This window comes from Trichechus manatus, unplaced genomic scaffold (genome assembly GCF_000243295.1).
Source record: "Trichechus manatus latirostris isolate Lorelei unplaced genomic scaffold, TriManLat1.0 scaffold00192, whole genome shotgun sequence".
Taxonomy (NCBI): domain Eukaryota; kingdom Metazoa; phylum Chordata; class Mammalia; order Sirenia; family Trichechidae; genus Trichechus; species Trichechus manatus.
The window spans coordinates 2,180,320-2,194,251 of record NW_004444128.1 but is presented as its reverse complement, the minus strand read 5'-3'; positions in this window follow the sequence as shown (position 1 = coordinate 2,194,251).

Sequence of the window (13,932 nt, the reverse complement as noted above, 5' to 3'; positions counted from 1 at the left end):
GACCCCTGTCCAAAGGACGCGCTCTGCTCCCGGCACTGCTTTCTTGATGGTATGAGGTCCCCAACTCTCTGCATGCTTCCCTTTCCTTTTATCTCTTGAGAGATAAAAGGTGGTGCAGGCCACACCCCAGGGAAACTCCCTTTACATTGGATGTGACCTGGGTAAATGTGGTATTACAATCCCACCCTAATCCTCTTTAACATAAAATTACAATCACAAAATGGAGGCCAACCGCACAATTCTGGGAATCATGGCCCAGCCAAACTGATACACACATTTTTTGGAGGACATAATTCAAACCATGACAATAGGCTTTATGGCAGTCCACTCTTAAGTACAAGTTTTCCATAAGCCAGACGTTCATAACCTGGAGACTGCCTGTACTCGTGTCTTGCAGTCACATTAAAAGTTGTAGTTCCTTTTGTTATCAGTCGCTGTGTCAATAAACATATAATGGTTTTGCATTTAGGAAGTGTATTCACAGGTAATATCACTTTTAATTCTTACAGTAACCTTCAAAGGTAAGCACCATTATCTTTATAGAAGATAAAATTGAGTCTCATAAAGGTGTCTTGTCCATAGCCCCTAAGAGTCATTGGCAGAACTTGAATGTAGGTGTTCTGACTCCAGACCACAAGGGCTCGAAAAATATATGTCTACTGGAGTGGCACTTGACAATGTACATAGGTCTGTGTTTCTGCCTCTCCTACCCGTGACCTCCCAAGATGTTCCCTAGAAGTTCTTCTATTTCGTGAATTAAACCACCCAAATATCTAGAGAGGCAATATTAAGCAGAGGTTAAGAGTCTTGAGGTCAGCTTGGCTACTTACTGGTAGACCTGGGACAAGTTTTAATCTCTCTGTATCTCAGTTTTTTTAAAGTATAAAATGGGTCAGTGAAAGAGAGGAAGACCCTCAGTGAGATGGGTTGACACCATGGGTTCAAGCATAGCAACTACTGTGAGGATGACGCAGGACTGGGCAGTGTTTCATTCTGTTGTACATAGGGTCAGTATAAATCAGAACTGACTCGACGGCACCTAACAAAAAAAAAAAAAACCCAAAATGGAGATAATAATAATACCTATCTCAAAGTGTTGTTTGAAAATTAAGATGAATAGTAAGTCCTCACTAAATGTTAGTTGTTGGTACTGCTGTTAAATAGTTAGATTGAGTAGAATTCTATGCTTCTTAAGATGGATTCTGGGTGGTTGTTTGGTCTCTCAAGAATCTGACTCTCTAATAAAACTTGTATCACAATATAACAGAAATGACGAAGATGATGACAGCAACTTCCACATTATTCAGTATCTACTGTATGTCAAGAAGTTCCCATACCCCATCTTGAATTCTCACAGCAACCCTATAGAGGATGTGCTCTTAGCCACTGGGCTATATTGCCTCTAAATCTTGCCTGCAATTGGTGTCAATATTACTCACCCCACCTCCAACTTTAAAATAGTACCCTTTGAAAATTAGAACAATATTTTCTAATTTCCAGTCTTCTAGCCCATTTTGAGTTCTATATCCCCCTTCCAAGATCTTTTGCAGTGGTTCCAGATGTCATACATGAGTTCCCACATGCCAAGGATAAAAATTTTCCAGACCCTGAGACTCAAATTCACTTAGAGAGGCTAAGAGTAAATTAGTCTGCTGACAATCACAGGAACGAACTTCCTTAAATTTGAATACTTTTTTCCTTTAAAGCAAGGATGAGGATAATGAGACTTTTCCAAGAAAGGATTGGTGTACCCCGACTCAAAGAGAATAGAAAGGAATGGCAATTGACAATGACCTTTATCCTATTATTGGATGGACGCATTAAGTGACATCACATCAGCTGGTATACACCAGTGCTTTAAAAAGTAAAATTATTTACATTTTTGACCTACCGCAATTTTTTATTTCACTTTTTATATAAGCTCTATCCAGGGTCTCGTCCCCCTGCCCCATTACCCTACCCTCACCTGCCTTAAATATTTATGTTCTCAAATCACATGTTTTTTTTTTTTTTTTAAACCACAAAAAGGAATATTTTCTAGCTAGTCCAAATATCTGGAAATAATATAGCAAATCGTTACTGACTTGGAGAAGTTTTTTCTTTCTTTCTTTTCCTTTAAAACAATCAGTAAAATCATTACATTGTCTTTCATAAAGATTAGATGAGTCAACTGAGCTTTTATCTTATGAAATTTTACTTCTGTTATTTATTTTTTTAACTGTGGTAATATTGGATCAATCCTATATTCCTAAGTTTGGACCAAGGATTCGCCATGTTGTTTGTTGTTGGGAATCTGAGCTAGTCTCTTTTGGCCTCCAGAAGGTCTCCTTCATTTAAGATTCCAACTCATAGTGACCCCATGTGATAGAGTAGAACTGCCCCATAGGGTTTTCTTGGCTGTAATCTTTACAGAAGCAGATAGCCAGGTCTTTCTCCTGCAGAGCCATGGGGTGAGTTGAAACCACCAACCTTCAGTTAGCAGCTGAGCATTTAACCATTGTGCCACCAGGGCTCCTTATGTGGTGTATTAAACCACCCCAAACAAATCTCACTCTTTCCTTTCCACCCTTCCCACTCTTTCTCACTGCTGAATGTCCTCTTCTGACTGGCAATATTTTTGCTCAGTGAAATGGTGACTCACGTGGGTCACTGCTATGAACACCTGTGCATTGATCTGCTGTTGCTGCGGCTGCAGATTCTGGAAGATATTTTCATTTTTGGAATATTTACTCGTACTTTTAATCCTGGAATTTCCATATTGATGACTAAGTAAATAAGCAAATGAAACAGTAAGAATGCAACTTGAACAGCCATTGAGGAGGTGGAGAATCATAGGAGTCAGGGCCACATGCCAGAGGTTCGTAAGGCTGCACATATTCGTACTGACTTCATTGTGTTCAGATACAGAATGCGCATTTTAAAACCATGAAATCATGCATGTCTTTGAAGATTAAAATGAGGCAGCAGTGTTTCTCCCAACTAATCTGACAAAATGCATTGATGTGGTGGCTTGAAGGTGAGGTAGTTGATTAGTTGAGCAAAAGATAGCAAGATTACTTCTCAGGCAGGAATCTCCAATTCTGGAGTTGTCTTATGAGCAAAGAAAGTGCTTAATAATCAGACAGGAGTAAAAAAGTACCAGCGCATTGATGGAGTTGTATCTTCAGACACATGCTTTATTGGAGCTTGTGCATGTCAGAAGATGCATTCACCTTATTCACACACACACACACACACACACACACACACACACACACACACACACCTACCTCTAAAATAAAAGTCTGATCATTACAGAATTTAATATTTTTTAAAAAATGTATGTGTTGTAAGTTTCACACCATAAACTTAGCCAAAGAAAGAGATTATTAAAATCAGTTTGAGCCTAATGGAATTTCAATAGCCATAAATAGCAGAGTGTGATTTTCCCCTTCTACTTTTATTCAATATTTGCAATGAAGGGTTAGTCCAGCCATAGCGAAAAACATGTAGTAGGAAGACGACAAATCAGACTAGTCATTCTTCAGTTCTGAAGAACTGGAACTTTAGATAATACAGGGGAAAGGGACAGCCCATTGGAGGGAGAGGTTGGACAGATGTCTTGGCCTTTCAGGAGGCGTGCGTGTAATTTCAGAGCATCCCAGCAGCTGGAAATAGCTAACTTCAGTGAGTTTGCAGTAGTGTACTGGTTGAGGTAGAGGCCACAAATAACTGAGGACAGGAGGTCCAGTTTGGTTTCACTTTGATACAAAAGATCCTTCATTCTCCATCATTTATTCATTCATTCAGCAAAACATTTGGTGAAGTCATCTTTGTGCCAGGCACCATTCTAGGTCCTGGGGCCCATCAATGAAGATGACACGGTACCTACCCTAAGTGGGGTGCTTCTCTTACATGAAAACCTTCCTGTAGTGGACTGCCCTGCTAGATGATCCTGCCAAGAAGGATCCTTCATGCCACAGATGAGATATTGATATTGATTCTGTATCACCAAGCTCTCTTAGAGGTGGTTGCGGCTAGAGGAGATGGTTGGTCTCAGGAATGAGTAGGAGAGTTATTTCAGTTCTTCCTCATCCCTGGCAAAGACTCTGAAGTTTTCAACTAATGAGGCAGAAGACATCAATAGGAAACGAAAAATGAGAAGTTTCCTTGCGAGCGTTGCTTAGTTACCTCGTCAACATTCCCTTGCAGCCCAGCCATGTTGTCTCTGCGTATTTTTATAGTGCACATGTTTTATTGCTGTAATTGATCTATTAGGCAGAAAATATGTAGAACACGTGGAGTGCCTGTCAGTTTTATGCTGTTTATTTGGATTTCCGTTTTTCCCTTTCTGTAATACCCATTCTTTATGGTCTTTTTCATCTTCTGAAGTGTTTCCTACCTGAGTAATACTCTGAAGGAATCACATCGGTGTTCATGCTGGTGAATTTAACTTCGTAGCTTGAAAAACAAATGTCAAAATTAGATACCAAATTGTGGACTCTTCAAAGACAGGGACCACATTTTAATTAGCTCTGTGTCCCCAGGGCCTAGCCCTGTGTCTGGTACATAAAAGGCCTTTAGTAGATGTTTATTGATTGAATGAGCAATTGGCTTCAAATATTCATTGACAACTAGCATTGTAGTGGGTGCTATTCATAACACTGAATTTCCTTACAGTTGCTGTTCAATGGGTAAAACTTATGACTTGTTTTTTTCTTTCTGGAGGCTGGGCAAGGATGGAGAAAAACCACTGTGTTGTTGCTAATGCTGCATTTTATTCAGTCAAACAAACTGTCCTGCGTGAGGCTGCAGCAGCAGTAGCAGTGGCCGCACTCCATCTGGAATTTATAGAAGGATGCTCACTGGGGACCTTCTAGGTGGTGGGTACTATGGTGTCCACATTAATACAGGTCAAAAGACTGGGTCATTGTCACTGTGTGTCAAAGCGATTGTATTCTAAATACTGAGTCTCTCCTCATTCTTTTTCTCAAAAACACACTCAACTAAAGACTGTTTATGAAGCAAACTGCCAAGAGAACAGCAAATGGATGTTTATTTATACATCCCTTTACACATCCAGCCAGGCAGCTCTCCAGCCCGTGCTTCTCAAAGCATATACAACTCTTGAGATTTTTGTGAAAATGCAGATTCAGATCCAGTAGGTCTAGAGTGAGGACCAAGAGTCTGCATTTCTATAACAAACTCCCTTAGTTAGGTTAGGCCTTGTTATTCAAAGTGTCAACCATGGACCAGCAGATTCAGCATCACCTGGGAGGAGACTCTCAGGCCCCAACTCAGACCAACTGGATCTGAATCTGCATTTTACAAGTTCTCTGTGTTAAAGTTTGAGAAGCACTGCTCTAACCATTTAATAAACCCACAATGCAAATTACGAGCAGGGGTCTTGATGGGGCACTGAGTTGGAAAGTAAGGCCAGGTGAATTTACTGTTCCTTTTTTCATTTCAAAACTCTTTTAGGTACCTCTTCCACTATACAGTTGGGTAAAGATGCAGGCAGGTGCCTCTTTGTTCAGTCATTCAATGGCATGATGGATTTGTTCTTATCCATCCTGGATTGCTATTGCATTTAAACATCAGTCCAACCCCTCTCAACAGAACTTCATTCTAGACCAAAAAGTTTGGCCAGAAGAGACATCTTCTTGTCTGAGCACATCAGAATGATTAACAAGAGTGGACCAAGCATTAGGAGATCAGAGTTTCTGTTTTATTGTCTGTAAAATGGTGATAATAAAGCCATCTGTATTAGCTTCCTTCATAGTTTTTTTGTAAAAAGCTTTGAAATATATATGTGAAGGAACTTTGAAAACATAAGGATGGCCATGAGATTTTAAAACAGCTTTAGTGAAAAAATCGTGTATGTTTTAGCACCAGGGAGATCTGGCTTTATAATTTAGCCTTATCATCAACTAACTTTGTGAATTTAACCAAATTATTTAATCTAGTTGAGCCTCAATGTCTTTTATATAAAATCATCATAAAAACATCCACCATGCAAGGTGCTGGTGAGAATTAGAAATGTTAACAATATATGTCAAGGGACTAGTACATAGTAGAGTTTAATAAACAGTGTCCATGAACAGCGACCATCACTCATCTGTCAGTTTGTTGTACTGTGGTGGCTTGTCTATTGCTGTGATAGTGGAAGCAGTGCCACCGATATTTCCAATACCGCAGTGTGACCTATGGTGGACAGGTTTCAGCAGCGCTTCCAGACTGAGACAGACTAGGAAGAAGGACCTGGCGATCTACTTCTAAAAAAACTGGCCAGTGAAAACCTTATGAATAGCAGCAGAACATTGTCTGACATAGTGCTGGAAGATGAGCCCCTCAGATTGGAAGACACACAAAATATGACTGAAGAAGAGCTGCCTCCTCAAAGTAGAGTCAACCTTTATGACATGGATGGAGTAAAGCTTGTGGGACCTTCATTTGCTGATGTGGCACAACTCAAAATGAGAAGAAACAGCTGCAGACATCCATTAATCATCACAGTGTGGAATATATGAAGTATGAATCTAGGAAAATTGGAAGTTGTCAAAAATGAAATGGAATGTTTGAAGATCAATATCCTGGGCATTAGAGAGCTAGGATGGAATTGGCCATTTTGAATTGGACAATCATATGGTCTACTATGTCGGGAATGACAAATTGAAGAGGAATGATGTCACATTCATCGTCAAAAAGAACATTTCAAGATCTATCCTGAAGTACAACAATGACAGTGATAGGATAATATCCATACACCTATAAGGAAGACTAGGTAATAAGACTATTATTCAAATTTACACACCAAACACTAAGACCAAAGGTGAAGAAAGTGAGGATTTTTACCAACTTCTGTAATCTAAAATTGATCAAACATAAAATCAAGGTGCATTGATAACTACTGGTGAAAAGAATGCAAAATTTGGAAACAAAGAAGAAGGATCTGTGGTTGGAAAACATGGCCTGATGATAGAAATGATGCCAGAGATCTCATGATAGAATTTTGCAAGATCAACAACAAATTCATTGGAAATACCTTTTTCAACAACATAAACAACGACTATACACATGGACCTCACTAGACGGAATACATGGGAATCAAATCGACTACATCTGGAAAGAGACAATGGAGAAGCGCAATATCATCAGTCAGAACAAGGCCAAGGGCTGACTGCAGAACAGACCATCAATTGCTCCTATGCAAGTTCAAGTTGAAGCTGAAGAAAATTAAAACAAGTCCACGAGAGCCAAAGGACATCCCACCTGAATTTAGAGATTATCTCAAGAATAGATTTGATGCGTTGAACACTAATGACCAAAGACCAGACGAGTTGTGGGATGCTGTCAAGGACAACAAGTATGAAAAAATCAAGAGGTTATTAAAAAGACAGGACAAAAAAAAAGACCAAAATAGATGTCAGAGAGACTCTGAAACTTGCTTTTGAACATAGAGTAGGAATACACAGAGTCACTGTACCAAAAAGAATTGGTCAGTGTTCAACCATTTCAGGAGGTGGCATATGATCAAGAACCAATAGTATTGAAGGAGGAAGTTCAAGCTGCACTGAAGACACTGGTAAAAAAACAAGGCTCCAGGAATCAAGGGAATACCAATTGAGATATTTCAACAAATGGATGCAGTGCTGGAAGTGCTCACTCGTCTATGCCAAGAAATTTGGAAGACAGCTACCTGACCAACAGACTGGAAAAGATCCATGTTTGTGCCCATTCCAAAGAAAGGTGATCCAACAGAATGTGGATATTATCGAACAATATCTCAAGTAAAATTTTGTTGGAGATAATTCAAAAACCGTTGCAGCAGTACATGTACAGGGAACTGCCAGAAGTTCAAGCTGGATTCAGAAGAGGAAGTGGAACAAGGGATATCATTGCTGCTGTCAGATGGATCTTGGCTGAAAGCAGAGAATACCAGAAAGATGTTTACCTGTGTTTTATTGACTATGCAAATACATTCAACTGTGTGGATCGTAACAAATTATGGATAATATTGAGAAGAATGGGAATTCTAGAACATTTAATTGTGCTCATGAGGAATCTGTTCATAGACTAAGAGACTGCCATTCAAACAGAACAAGGGGATACTGCATGGTTTAAAATCAGGAAAGGTGTGCATCAGGGTTGTATCCTTTCACCATATTTATTAAATCTTTATGCTGAGCAAATAATACAGGAAGTTGGACTATATGAAGAAGAAAACTACATCAGGATTGGAGGAAGACTCATTAACAACCTGCAAAATGCAGATGACACAACCTTGCTTGCTGAAAGTGAAAAGGACCTGAAGCACTTACTGATGAAGATCAAAGACCACAGCCTTCAGTATGGATTGCACCTCAATATAAAGGGAAAAAAAATCCTCACAACTGGACCAATAAGTAACATCATGGTAAATGGAGAAAATATTGAAGTTGTCAAGGATTTCATTTTATTTGGAAACACAACACCCATGGAAGCAGCAGTCAAGAAATCAAATGATGCATTACAGTGGGCAAATCTGCTGCAAAAGACTTCTTTAAAGTGTTAGAAAGCAAAGATAAGGTTTGCCTGACCCAATCCATGGTATTTTCAATCGCCTCATATGCATGCAAAAGCTGGATAGTGAATAAGGAAGATCAAAGAAGAACTGATGTCTTTGAATTACGGTGTTGGTGAAGAATATTGAGTATGCCATGGACTGCTAGAAGAATGAACAAATCTGTCTTGGAAGAAGTAATTCTCCTTAGAAGTAAGAATGGCAAGACTTCGTGTCATGTACTTTGGACATGTTATCAGAAGGGACCAGTCCCTGTAGAAGGACATCATGCTTGGTAAATTAGCGGGTCAGTGAAAAAGAGGAAACCCCTCAATGAGAGGGATTGACACAACGACTGCAATAATGGGCCCAAACATAGCAATGGTTTGGGATGCACAGAACCAGGCAGTGTTTCGTTCTGTTGTACATAGGGTCACTATGAGTTGGAACCAACTCCAAGGCACCTAACAACAACAACATGAACAGCACATCAAAGGACTTGGTTGAGAAATAATCCTCCTAAGATGATTTCTCCCTCAGATAAGTCTGTTTTGTTGGGGCAAAAAGAAAGGGTGATTTTTAAGCTGATTAAAATTCTGAATAAACACCATCTAGTCCAAGGAATTGATATCTTGAAGTCTATTACCTAAGTATCTCTAGAACAAAAATCCCCAAACCTGAAACAAGGTTTTTATATTTATTTAAATATCTGTGAGTATCAACCACTGCAGGGCTTTTGCGATAAGGAAGATTTGCTATGATTAGTCTGTTTAATTCACATGCTCCCCTGGGAGCTGTCAGAGAGACTTGTTGATGGCATCCACGAGAGCTGAGCACTGGTATGGTAGAACTTTTCCACATGGGTGTCTATTCCAGGCTGTGGGCGAACAGTAGAGTTGGTGGTACCAAGAGTCATGTAAGACAATGAAAGAAGATGTCAATAAAGACCGTGTGAATTGTTGGTACTCTCATTATCAGAATAACAAAACAGCAAGTCTCATTTGCTTGAGACTTGAGGGGGTGATTGTTGGGTTGTTGCTGCTTTATTCTCAGCAATTAAGCATTTGGAACAAGGAGGGAATATTGCCCTTTCTTTCTTCTTTTTTAGTCCTCTTTATCTTCCAACTCTCTAGCTCATGCTTTCGTTTTGGAAATGCCCTTTTAATAGGCCCCAGTTTTCTTAAGCCTCTTCTCAGACAAAGTCTTTGGGGTTACCCCTTTCTTTCCCTAGAGTCTGAGGAGGAGAGATGGACTGTTTGTGTGTTGATGTTCGTGCAGATGATATTCTGAAGTACCCATGAGTATGAATTCACAGTCTTGGGCAGAGAGTGTCACATGACCTGCTTTTCCACATGGATACATGTATGCTAAATACCATGTGAAGAAGAAAAAAAAGAAAACTTCACAGATATGGCATTTTGGTGAATACCTCTTAGGAAGAGAGGGGTCAAGAGGGAGGAAGTGAGGAGGCAATGGCCACAGGAATGGAGAGACGAGGCATTAGCTGAATGGTCTGCAGTTCTGAGAAAAGAGCAGAGTCTGTGAGAAGGAACCAGGATGTCTCAGGTGTATTTTTTTGCTGTGATAATATAAAGGTGAATGTGTCGCCAAACATGTTTGAGTAGCAGAATGGCAGAACCCCTTTCCGGTAGGGAAAGAGCAGTTCAATGGTATTGTGCTTCATTTCAACAGTTTCCATGGTGGAGCCTTCAGAATCTGGACACAGCTTTTGGCTCATTTTGTTGTTGCTTGGCCCATGAGTGGATCAGTCATCTCCTCCTTTTTCAAAGCCAACGATATAATCATCACCTCCATCCAGTATATACTAGTGGTCTTTGGGGAATACGTAGAGAGAAGCTCTGAGTAAAGGGGGGTTTAATGAACCAACAAGAAAGATAGGTCAAAGATCAGCAATTTTAGAATATAAGGCCATGTGTAAACATCATTTAGTAGGAGTAAAGAAACTGGATTCAGTACCAATTATGCCTCTTACTAGCTACGAGACCTTGATGCACAAGTAATTTTATCTCTGAAGACCCAGGGATAATAACTCTTTAGTCTACTGTCTTAGTTGTCTAGTGCTGCTATAACAGCAGTACCGCAAGTGGATAGCTTTAATGAACAGAAATGTATTTTCTCACAGTTTTGGAAGCTAGAAGTCTGAATTCAGAGCACTGGCTCTACGGGAAGGCTTTCTCTCCTTGTTGTCTCTGTGGGAAGGTCATAGTCTCTTTTCGGCTTCTGTTCCTTGGCTATCAGGTGGCATGGTATCTATCTTCCCCCAGCCTTGCTTCTTGGCTTGCTTCGTTGCTTGCTCAGTCTGCTTTTTTTTTTAATATCTCAAAAGAGATTCGTTTAAGACACATTGTACACTAATACTGCCCCAGTAACATAACAAAGAAACCCATTCACGTATGGGATTATAATCACAGGTATAGGGGAGGGGTTAGGATTGACACATATTTCTGGGGCACACAGTTCAATCTATAACATCTTCCATAAGCATCATCAGATTTTTCTGAGGGTCGAATGAGATAATGGAGAAGAAAGCATGGAAAGCTTCAAAGTTGCAGTGTCCAATACGGTAGCCACTAGCCATATATGGCTATTTAAATTTAAATTAATTAAAATTAAATAAAATGAAAATTCAGTTCCTGAATCACACTAGCCACATCTCAAATGCTCAGTAGCCACATCTGGCTATGGCTACTATACTGAACAACAAAAATATAGAACACTTTTTCTGCCCATAAAGCCATAAAAGTAGAAATCAATAACAGGAAAAGCAAGGAAAAAAAATCAAATATATGGAAACTGAACAATACCTTACTCAAAAACTACTGGGTTATAGAAGAAATTAAGGATGGAATACAGAAATTCACAGAATCAAAGGAGAATGAAAACATATCCTACCGGAACCTTTGGAGCACAGCAAAAGCAGTGCTCGGAGGTCAGTTTATAGCAATAAATGCACACATCCAAACAGAAGAAAGGGCCAAAATCAAAACATTAACCCTACAAGTGGAACAAGTAGAAAGAGAGAAGCAAAAGAAGCCCTTGGGTGCCAGAAGAAAGCAGATAATAAAAATTAGAGCAGAATTATATGAAATAGAGAATAGAACAGCAATTGAAAGAGTTAACAAGACCAAAAGCTGGTTCTTTGAAAAGATCAACAAAATCGATAAACCATTGGCCAAACTGACAAAAGAAAAACAGAAGAGGAAGCAAATAACCCAAATAAGAAATCAGATGGGAGATATCACAACAGACCCAACTGAAATTAAAAGAATCATAACAATACTGTGAAAAATTATACTCCAACAAATTTGAAAACCTAGAGGAAATGGACAAATTTCTAGAAACTACCTACCTAAACTAACACAAACAGAGGTAGAACAACTAAATAAACCTATAAAAGTGAAGAGACTGAAAAAGGTAATTAAAAAACTCTCAACAAAAAAAAAAAAGCCCTGGCCCTGAAGGCTTCACTGGAGAATTCTACCAAACTTTCAGAGAAGAGTTAGCACCACTACTACTAAAGGTATTTCAGAGCGTAAAAAAGGATGGAATACTTCCAAACTCATTCTTCGAAGCCAACATAACCCTGATACCAAAATAAGTAAAGACACCACAAAAAAAGAAAATTACAGACCAATATTCCTCATGAAGATAGATGCAAAAATCCTCAACAAAATTCTAGCCAATAGAATTCAACAACATATCAAAAAAATAATTCACCATGACCAAGTGAGATTTATACCAAGCATGCAGGGATGGTTCAACATTAGAAAAACAATCAATGTTATCCATCACATAAATAAAGCAAAAGGCAAGAACCACATGATCTTATCAATTGATGCAGAAAAGGCATTTGACAAAGTCCAACACCCATTCATAATAAAAACTCTCAGCAAAGTAGGAACAGAAGGGAAATTCCTCAGCATAATTAAGGGCATTTATACAACACCAACAGCCAACATCATCCTAAATGGAGAGAGTCTGAAAGCATTCCCCTTAAGAACGGGAACCAGACAAGGATGCCCTTTATCAACACTCTTATTCAACATCATGCTGGAGGTCCTAGCCAGAGCAATTAGGCTAGAAAAAGAAATAAAGAGAAATAAAGGGCATCTGAATTGGTAAGGAAGAAGTAAAAGTATCTCTATTTGCAGATGATATGATCTTACACACAGAAAACCCCAAAGAATACATAAGAAAACTACTGGGATAATAGAAGATTTCAGTAAAGTATCAGGATACAAGATAAACATACAAAAATCAGTTGGATTCCTCTACACACACCAACCAAGAGAACCTGGAAGAGGAAATCACCAAATCAGTACCATTGACAATAGCCCCCAAGAAGATAAAATACTTAGGAATAAATATAACCAGAGACGTAAAAGACCTATACAAAGGAAACTACAAGACACTACTGCAAGAAACCAAAAGAGACCCACATAAGTGGAAAAACATACCTTGCTCATGGATAGGAAGACTCAACATTGTGAAAATGTCAGTTCTACTCAACGCAATCTACAGATACAATGCAATCCCTATCCAAATTCCAACTGCATTTTTTAAGGTGATGGAGAAACAAATCACCAACTTCATATGGAAAGGGAAGAGGCCCCAGATAAAGCATTACTGAAGAAGAAGAACAAAGTGGGAGGCATCACACTACCTGATTTTAGAACCTATTATACCACCATGGTAGTCAAAACAGCCTGGCTCTGGTACAACAGAGACATAAACCAATGAAACAGAATTGAGAATCCAGACATAAATTCATCCAGCTATGAGCAGCTGATATTTGACAAAGGCCCAAAGTCCGTTAATTGGGGAAAGACAGTCTCTTTAACAAAATGATGTTGGCATAACTGGATATCCATCTGCAAAAAATTGAAACTAGACCCATATCTCACACCATGCACAGAAACTAACTTAAAATGGATCAAAGACCTAAATATGAAATCTAAAACGATAAAGATCATGGAAGAAAAAATAGGGACAACGCTATGAGCCCTAATATATGGCATAAACAGAATACAAACCATAAGTAACGGTGCACAAACGCCAGAAAAGAAACTAGATAACTGGGAGGTCCTAAAAACTGGACACTTATGCTCATCAAAAGACTTCACCAAAAGAGTAAAAAGACAACCTACAGAATGGGAAAAAGTTTTTGACTACGACAAATCCGATCAGCGTCTAATCTCTAAAATCTACAAGATACTGCAAAACCTCAACAACAAAAAGACAAGTAACCCAATTAAAAAATGGGCAAAGGATATGAACAGACACTTCACCAAAGAAGACATTCAGGCAGCTACCAGATACATGAGGAAATGCTCACGATCATTAGCCATTAGAGAAATGCACATCAAAACTATAATGAGATACCATCTCAC